Source organism: Bidens hawaiensis, unplaced genomic scaffold (genome assembly GCF_021521415.1).
Source record: "Bidens hawaiensis isolate Kalapana, Puna unplaced genomic scaffold, B.hawaiensis_p1.1 tig00007413_1, whole genome shotgun sequence".
Classification (NCBI taxonomy): domain Eukaryota; kingdom Viridiplantae; phylum Streptophyta; class Magnoliopsida; order Asterales; family Asteraceae; genus Bidens; species Bidens hawaiensis.
In genome coordinates, this window is record NW_027491517.1 from 106,948 (window position 1) to 116,552 (window position 9,605).

Here is a 9,605-nt window from a genome sequence, read left to right on the forward strand (position 1 = left end):
CCATATAAACCTCGAGATTTCGACTTATCTGGCTTTTGAAAGCCTGATCCATCAATCGTTGGTATGTGGCCCCCGCATTCTTACCTGAAAGGCATCATTCTTAACAGAATGTTCCTTGATCAGTGCGGAATGCTGTCTTGTCCTCGTCACCAGCCGCCATTCATATGAATATGGTGATAGCCTTTGTAGGCGTTGAGGAAGCACTTGAACTTGAATGGGGCTACAGCATCTACCTTTAGGTCGATCTCCGGAAGTGGGTAACAATCTTTCGGGCATGCCTTGTTTAGATCTTTGTAATCTATACACATCCTCCACGTTCCATTGCTCTTTGGGACGATCACCGGGTTGGCCACCCATGTTTGGTATTTGATTTCTCGGATAATCCCGGTATGAAAAAGATCTTGCACCTGTTCATTCATGGCCTTTGTTTGTTCCGGGCCCATTTTTCGCTTCTTTTGCACAATTTGGGTGATTAGTGGGTTCACCTTCAACTTGTGCTCCGAAATGCTCCACGGGACACCGGTCATGCGCGGGCTGCCACGCGAAAATGTCGATGTTTTTTGTCAATAATTGTTTTAAAAAGGTTCGGACAATTTCAGAGATAGCCGGACCAATAATCACAGTTTGGTCTGGAAATTTCTTGTTAAGAACCCATTTCTCTGGTTCGGTTCTCTGATTTTGTCTTGGAATTTTACTCGGCTTCGAGCTCTCGGTTGTGAAGCAATGACGATTCACATGGATTATTGCTACACCGGTGCGAGTTGGTACCCCTACTGCACCGTGAGCAGTGGACGGATGGGCATTGAAATCACCAATCGCCTCTCGTCCGAGAATAATATTGTGCTTGGAGGTTGCCAGTAAAACTAAAAATTCAACCTCTTCTGTTCTTGAGTGGATCCCATCACTGAGTGTGACCGGAAATGTAATCACACCTCGCGGGTGCATTATTTCTCCGCCAAACCCAGAAACGGGTGCATGGATCGGTCTTAATCTTTCTTTATCTTCTTCCTTGAGTTGTTCGAAGCACTGTTCGTATATAATGTCGGATGTGCTTCCAGTGTCAAAGAACACATACTGCGACCGATAGTGGCCAATCAGGGCAGTGATTATCAAAGGATTCTTGTTGTTTGGACCACCCTTAATTCGTGGAAAAATGACCGGCTCATTTTTCCATTCTTCATCTGAAAACTCTTTCCTCTTTCCGCCTAACCATTTTTCACTTTGCATCATGTGGACGTTCAAATCTTTTACTTGTCTTTTGGGCGGGCCCTGGCTATCCCTTGCGGGAGGTTTACCCAGCCCCTGCCTTTGCACCTTGGACCAAGTGTTCTAGCTTTCCATTCTTTACTGCTGTTTTGATTTCATTTTTTAGAGCCACACACTCGTTTGTGTTGTGTCCAATGTCGTCATGGTATGAGCAGTGTTTGTTTTTGTCGATGAATGACTTCCTTGGTATTGGTTGTGGCTTGCGGAAAGTCAAATTCTCCGTGGTGAGAATTTATACAGGAACTTGGACAAAGGAGTCCAGCTTTTGGGAGACCGAGCTGAGAAGCTCCGTTTGTTTTTGTTACCGATCAAGGATCTCGCATCAAATTGCTTTGGTACTTCTGTGTTCGGTTGCAATCTTGACCAAATTGGTCCCTTGGCTTGTCGGTGTGGTCTTGGAGTTTGGAACTCGATTTTTGGTAATTGTCTCTGACTGCCGGATCCCAAGGTGTTCTCGGTTCTCGCAAATAGTTTAGCTGACGTTATGATTTCGTCCCAAGATTTGGGCATTCTGTCTCTTCCCGTTAGAGTACGGATCAAGGCGTCACTATTTACATTCTCCCGGAATGCTCCCCTCAACATGTCCTCACTGACCCCTCCGATATTAAGGCTCTCATTGTTGAAGCGAGTAATGAAATCCTCAATGGATTCATTATTTCGCCTTACTACGTCCAGTATCTCGGATGGGTCATGAGTGTGTTTCTTTTGCTGACTGAAGTGCTGGGAAAACTTTGCTACGAAGTCTTTCCAGCTCTTAATGTGTCCGCATGGTAATTTTTCAAACCACTCTCGTGCATCTCCCGTGAATGTCAATGCGAACATGTGACACTAGTATGGAAGAGTCCAACCACTGACTCCTCCAACTGCTTTGAACCTCAGTAGGTGATCACTGGGATCCGTCATCCCGTTATATGTCCCGACAGATGTTGGGATTTTTGTGTTTATCGGGAACGGAGCTGTCGCGATGGCCAGAATGAATTTTGATTTTTCTGCGAATGATTCCGGACGATACGGTTTGGAGAAATCGTGCTCCGCGTTACTGTAGTACTCCGCATTGCGGACAGGTGGACGCGGACGGCTAACCCCTCCATAAGACCGGTGCCGATTATCCCCGCTGTAAAAGCTGTCTTCAGGGCGGTATGTTGAATCGTAAACGTCCGACTCTTCCTCGTAGGATGGTACGCGCATATTGATACGAGGAAGGGGGCGCAACCTGTCACACCCCGAAAATCTTAATTTAAACAGCGGAAGACTTTGACCAAGTCTTTCGGGTGGTGACAAACGCTGTTTCAGCCAATCACATTTAAGTATACATTTCAAACGAAGGTTGAACTTTATTTGACCATCAGAGTTATTACACGTGTCATATTACACGATTTTTATTCAAATTACAAGTTTAACATAAAGTCAACATTTTTCATTCAAACACACGTCACCATTTTCCCGCGCTCTTCGCGAAACTTCCATACTTCATTTAATTACCTGAAAAGCATATTAAAATAACGGTCAACACAATGTATTGGTGAGTTTCCCCTTATAACAAAATAGTCCATATATATATATATATATATATGAATCGAAAACATGATCCAGATAATCAAATCCGATATCAATTCGTGTGTAATCGTCACTACACCCCGAATTATATCCAAATATTCCGTGTATAATGATCTACCGCCATTATATCACAAATCCGTGTGTAATGATCTACCGTCATTACATCACAAAACAATAGGCATTTTATTTCTTAAACAAATTGAGTTGTTGTAGACGAGCAAAGAATACAACATTACGTATGACTATCATAGTTGATAACCTGATACATACAATACTCAAAATATTCCCACTTTTAACCCAACGCGAATGGAAGTGGGGGGCGTCACCCCAATAGATCTACTAATATTTCTGTGCCCCTTTCTAGGGTTAACTGTTACTTATCCCAACTACACTCATCCCGCATTGTACACCAATTTGTAAAACAAAATGCCTTTATAAAACATTAACGAAAATAATATATAATAAAGAATATGCTTTTCCCCCAAAACACAATTAAATATCGTTTTGAATACATTTCCAGTTAAATATCGAGGGGGGGTTTGATAGAGAAACTCACTGTCTTGTAGCCTTTCCGAAAATCCCGTGTCCTATATTAGAACACGTTTTGTTAATAAAAACTTGATTTTAGTTTTTGTACAAAACTCCTTTTTATTTTACAAGTCTTATTCTAGTATACACATAATCACATAAACACATAAGCGAGTACACATAGTTCGGTTTTCCGTTAGCTATTAATTAATTTAATTAAATTAATTAATAAACAACTAAATATAAGAAAATAACTTAAGATTCAGTTGCTGGAATTTTTCAAGAAAATATTAATCTTTTATTTTTCACAAAACTTGACGGTTTCGTCGGTTTTGTGCTTAAAATGCGTTAATTCAGTTTTTCGTTTAAAATGCAACTTATAAATTATGAAAAATACGTGTTACATAAATATTAGTCAAGTTTTACAAGTTAACTTGTGAAAATATATTATTTTCATTTTTGTTAATATTTTCTTAAAATAGCAACTTTTTAACGTTTTCGTGTCGGTTTGCACGACACGGACCGTTTAGGACTAAGTTTTATCATCTTTTCCTTTTTCTCATGTATTAACTTATGTTTTACATGGGTATTTTAACACTTTAGGGGCTGTTCTAAAACAGTCCCTAATAGTTGTGTCGGTTTTGCTTAAAAAACCGATTTTTCGACCGTTTAAGTTACCGACAAGTCAAATAAATTACACAAGTCTATACTAATCATCCTATGAACTAAACACACATATAATAACATATAATTCACCATAAATAGCAGTTTTGACCATGTATGTTCATAAGATACTTTAATCGAGTTTTTCGGTTCTTGGTTCGTATTTTAGATTACCTCAATAATGTTACTAGTTAAGCTTGTTATTTTTATATGTACAAATATCATATTAATACCTAAATGTTCAGGTTCAAATCATCATATCATTTATGTATAAGTTTAAGTAGTTCATTAACCAATCAAATCATGAATTTCCTCTAAGTGTTTAACTAATAAAGTTTTCTATTATAGTAACTTTTAATTTTTGATAATTCTATATAATTCAATCTTCCCACTTTGATTACGTACAATTCTAAGTTTGATTCATTCAATTAGTTTGATAGGGTCTCATGCATCCTAAGTGTTCTATCCAATTTTGATCTTTTAATTAACTAAGCAACAAAGTTTCCATTTTTGGTAAGTTGTTTGTTAATTCAATTATTATGTTAGCTAATCAATCATTTAATCATGCATCCTATCTTAGTTTTAAGTTGCTATTAATCACATATTTATCACATTCATCACAAGTATTCACATCAAAATCCAAATTTCAACTTTTCTTAAATTAAAGTTTCCTTATTTAGTAATTTTTACAATCTTTGTTAATCTTCAAGTTCCAACTATTAATTCTAGCATATAACCTCTCTTACTTTCAATTAAGTTATTCCATACTATTTTTGATTCATCAATCATCCAAAATCCATAATAAATCCAAAACACAAAAATCCCCAAATTTCAATTATGAACAAACTCTTGTTTTGTTTATCTCTAACAACAATTTCCCAATAATCCATGTCCATATTATCAAACTATTGATCAATAATTATCCTAATTCCATTCTAACAACAAACCCTAACATCAAGTTCATTCATGATTACACTTAAATACCAAATATTCAACAATGTTTCAAATCAATCTTAATAATCAAAGTATGAACTTCAAGATGAATGTATGTATGTATAAGTGGGTTTAACCCTTCCTCTTAAACATACACACGGCTCATATACACAAACACAAAAATCCAAAATTTTAAACCTTTAAGATCAATCTTAACCCAAGAACACATAATCTTATCTATTCAATCATAGAAATCAACTTATAATTACAACTTACTTGTGTTCTTGAAGATCTAAAGATAAGATTAAGAATGTAGTGGGTGTGAATGTGATGATTCTTCTTCCTAATCTTCTTAGTTGATAATCTTCATGATTCTTGATCAAGATTAATATGTGTGTGTGTGTGTTTTGAATGTGATGGTGCGTTTGGGATGTGTGTGTGGGAATGTATATATAGAAAGATGAGCACATGGTTTTTCAAGTAAAACCATGGGTTGAAGACATGGTTTATAATAAAACAATGGGTTAAATCAATGGGTGGTGGCACATGGGTTTGGGTTTAGTGAGTAGGTGTTTAAACAATAATCTTAAGTTTCCGTTTTAACGTCTAACGGATTTTAGCTAATCAAACGAATCCCGTTTCTAATAATTTTTGTCAGAATTTGAACGAAATTGGATTCTTGATAATACAAGCCTAAGATACTAATTTTTGGAAATAGTTGACGTTGGGTCTTTACCGGGTCGTTCACCGACACTCGGGTTACTTATTTTGCAATTTTTGTGATTCGAGCATTCTAAAATTAAGTTTATACATTGTCTCGACTACTTTAATATGTATTTAATTTTTCGAGATCATTTATCCTCTTTAAGGATTTATTTACTTTTTGACTCGTTACCCGAGGTTATTCCACGTTAGGCTCGTTACGTGGCAATTTTTGCACTTTTTGTTGACTTTGAAACGTCTTGATCACTAATAAAGAATATTTTTTTCTCATAAAGATGAAATTTTATTGCTAATAGAGATTATATTAGTCGCGGTTTAAGTTAATTTTTAGCCAGGTGTCACACAACCTTCGTACTTCACTTAAATTTTGTTCCCTTTGTTGGCTGTACTGAATATGGCTACCCCTTATCGGAGGAGAAGAAGATCTCCTAGGAGGGTCGTCATAATTCAGAGTACGAGCATGAAAGCGTTCATTCCGTACCCTTCGTTCGTACTCAGAGGCCAGACTTTCTTGTTGAATGCGAATCCACTCATCCGGAGACAAGAGTCCCTCATACCTATGGCTTGCTGCACGAGTTCTTACCGGGACTGAATCACCGGAATCTTCTTCGAGGTCCAATTCTGAATGAGTCCGGCGATTATCTCTCATAATTCGCCCAAGATCTCCCAAATTGGAACCTCTCGGAGCTGTGACCCCTCCTAGATCGTTAGGAGTGGGACCAGCTGGTGTTACCAAATTTCTCGTTCCCACTGGAGCAACATCTGCCAGTGGGGTAAGATGTCTTCGAGTTGATGAACCACCCAAAGTAAAACCTCCGGGTGTCACAACATCATCCTGCTCACCAGGAGTGAGATTCTGAGCGAACAACGATGTTGCTCCTTCATGCGTTTCTAAGTTGGTAACACGTGAATTCTGTTCGAGGGTCCCCGTCGGCCCTTTAGGAATTTGGCTCATATCGTAACTCGAAATTAAGATGAATTGCTGTTCTAACAAAGCACGGATGGCGCCAATGAAGAAACACGGATCCACTCCTCACTAATGGGTCCTGGATCCAATGAGTCAACAGGGTAGGATACGGTTAACTGCCAACACGATGTGAACCCAATTGCCTAAAGTCCAGTGACGAAGTCCTGCAAAACAGACACCATGAGCTCGTTACGGGAAGGACAAGGTGGGGGATCTTCCCGTAACCACCCTCCGGCGTGAGAATAAGTACTGTTCTGTAGAATATAAGCACTTAAGTAAATTGAGAGAGTACAGTGGGAGTGAATGAATACCTCATGATGATCGAGAGGGTATTTATAGCCGAAGGGTGTGGGAAGGTAATTGGGCCAGCTGTCCTTCTCAGAAGATGCTCTCATAACCACCTGGACACGTGTCCTCTTTTGATAGGTTCGGTTTATACGTTGCATGTGCATGTATAACCACCTGGACACGCGTCCCTCTGTTATAGGCCCAACAGGTATCACTGGCCATGTGCACGGTTATAACGGCCTCGCCAGGTGTCTCTTTCTGATTGGTTGAAGGGTCACGTATTGCTCAAGAAAGCATCTTGGTAATTCTTCTAGAAGGTAATTAGTTACTGACAGCTGTCCCGGGGCATTACCTCGTGGTTATTTACGCGGAAGGATATTCCTTTCTGCGGATGACCTTTGAGGGTGCCCGGATGCTTCCGCATGCGTTATGCGGGTGTTTCTTCCTCAAATGATTTCGCGGATGATTCATATGCCCCGCGGGTGACTTGTGATGAGTTCTTATTTGACCCGCGGGTATTACTTAAGAGTATTTGGGTTTTTTCAGTACCCTACCTCTATATTGGCAAAAATGCTAATTTACTTATGGATTTTTCAAAAGCAGTTTTTACAAAAAGTGATTGGATTAGCTTTTGTGGTTGGAAAAACCAAAAGTATATAAAATGATCAAAAAAGACATTCTTATATATTTACTAGTATTAGAGATAATGTAATGATGGGTATATTTGTAATCCAGAAGCAAAAAGTAAAACAAAAGAGTTTGATTTCTTGTTTCTACGTTATGTCTAGTCAAACTTGATTAAATGAAATTGAACTCTAATTGGTTCTTTAAAATCAAATCTAATTAATGCTACAAAGTAACGTGCAAATAAAAAAATAAAGTATGTTACAATTAGAAAAACCTGTTGTAAACCACAAACCCCAAACTAAAACATACTATCTGATTGAACACACGCATACTTGATTATTCTAGGACATTCCAAATGGTGAAGGTTTGTCATGGCGATATGCTTTATACTGCTTGTTTGTGTATCTGCATCCGAGTTTCCAAAGTACCCATCGAAGCCTAAAGGGTACCCCGACTCCTCCAAGTGGGCCTTCTCCACGTGGCTACCCATGTGTAAATACTGATGATTGCCAGCCGTTGTGCTAATGTATGATCCAAGATCAATATTGTTCAAACAATCGTTGTTACTGTCGGGGTGAACTATGCTAATTTTGTGATCAAAGATTGCAAAACAATGCATTAAAGCTTATAAATAATGTCAATGAATTAAGTAGCTATTTTATTTGAGATTGTTGCATTCACTGATCTAGTTAAAAGAATGTTGGCAAGGAAACTCATAATATGTTTTATATCAAAACTCTAACCATTTAGAATGCATGAAAGCAATAATATAAATGATAAAACTCATAATATGTTTATATCAAAAGTCCAACCATTTAGTGTAGTAAACACAAGTAGCTGGAGATATAAGTCCACCAGGTGTGCACTCCCTGATCCGAGGGCACACATCACAAGGGACCGAAGCCAACGAACCTGTCTTCAGACCCTGGTTAAGATTTTTATCAGGAAGCCGATAACACACAGTTCCAACGGGGATCGAATAATACTCCCCGAGCCCACTGCTCTTCACCTCAATAATCGAATTTTCAAGAACCATAAGACCTAATAATTCACTTACTTGCTGACTCGTGCATTTTGTGTTTATTAGGAGATCATGTTTCATAATCAATTCATAAAGTCCCTCGGCTGTTGTCACTTTCAGCTTAAATCGAAAGATCCTTAAAAACGCTTCTTTAAGTTGATCGATGTAGTTGGTATCGAGATTACCTTCATCATCAAACCATACACCACCGAGACAGCGTCTGAAGGCTTGAATTCTGTTGCAATGAAGTGGTCTCCTTTGACTTGGACATGTTTTATTTTAGTAATCTTTGACAAATCTATAAGTTTCTTGATGCACTTGTTGATAATGTGTTGTGGCAGATTTGTTTCTTGACGTATGTTATATTTTGTGATCACGTTTCGCCTTTGCTTTTGATGGCATCGAGTACCACCTGATCAGGTTCGGATAGACCATTGGCTGGTTTAGATTCTGGTCTTTTTCTTTTATGTAATAGGCTCATCTTTGAAAATGTTTTCTGCAGTTTTAAACATATGTTAATTAACAAATAAACTAGTAAAATTATTACACATCCAATCAAGACTAGTTCTCAACTTGTAGGGATCGTTGTTATATGATTAATTAATGCTTCAAGTTATAATGGTATGCGATTTTAAAGTAAAGATGGGAATTGAACTTACAAGCTAATAACAGTTTTTATTATTAATAAAACAAAATAATAAAAAAAACTAACTAAAGAAGCTATAATGTTCATAAATCTTAAACTTAAGTACCAACTTATAAAAGACACAAGTAAAATATAAAAGGTTATGCAGGTCAAAATCCTATGGTCCATTGATTTAGAGTATAAACCAAACCATTCTTTAAAATTTTAAAATTTCTCAACTTTAGACTGAAAGAAACAATTAAAAATAAACAGGGCAGTGACCAAAAATGTCCATTTGACTAGCCGTTTCTCAAAATGTCAAAACTCATCGATACGTTAGCTTTTCAATCATTAACTCGAAAAAATTTTAAGCCAACCAGATTCTGCCACCAGTTCAAAATATACCA

The 9,605-nt window shown here is 37.7% G+C and overlaps 1 pseudogene; it reads right to left on the bottom strand.

Moving 5' to 3' along the window:
- Window positions 1–8,351: 8,351 nt before the first annotated feature.
- On the bottom strand, window positions 8,352–9,054 carry LOC143635181 (uncharacterized; annotated as a pseudogene).
- Between the last annotated feature and the right edge of the window lie 551 nt (window positions 9,055–9,605).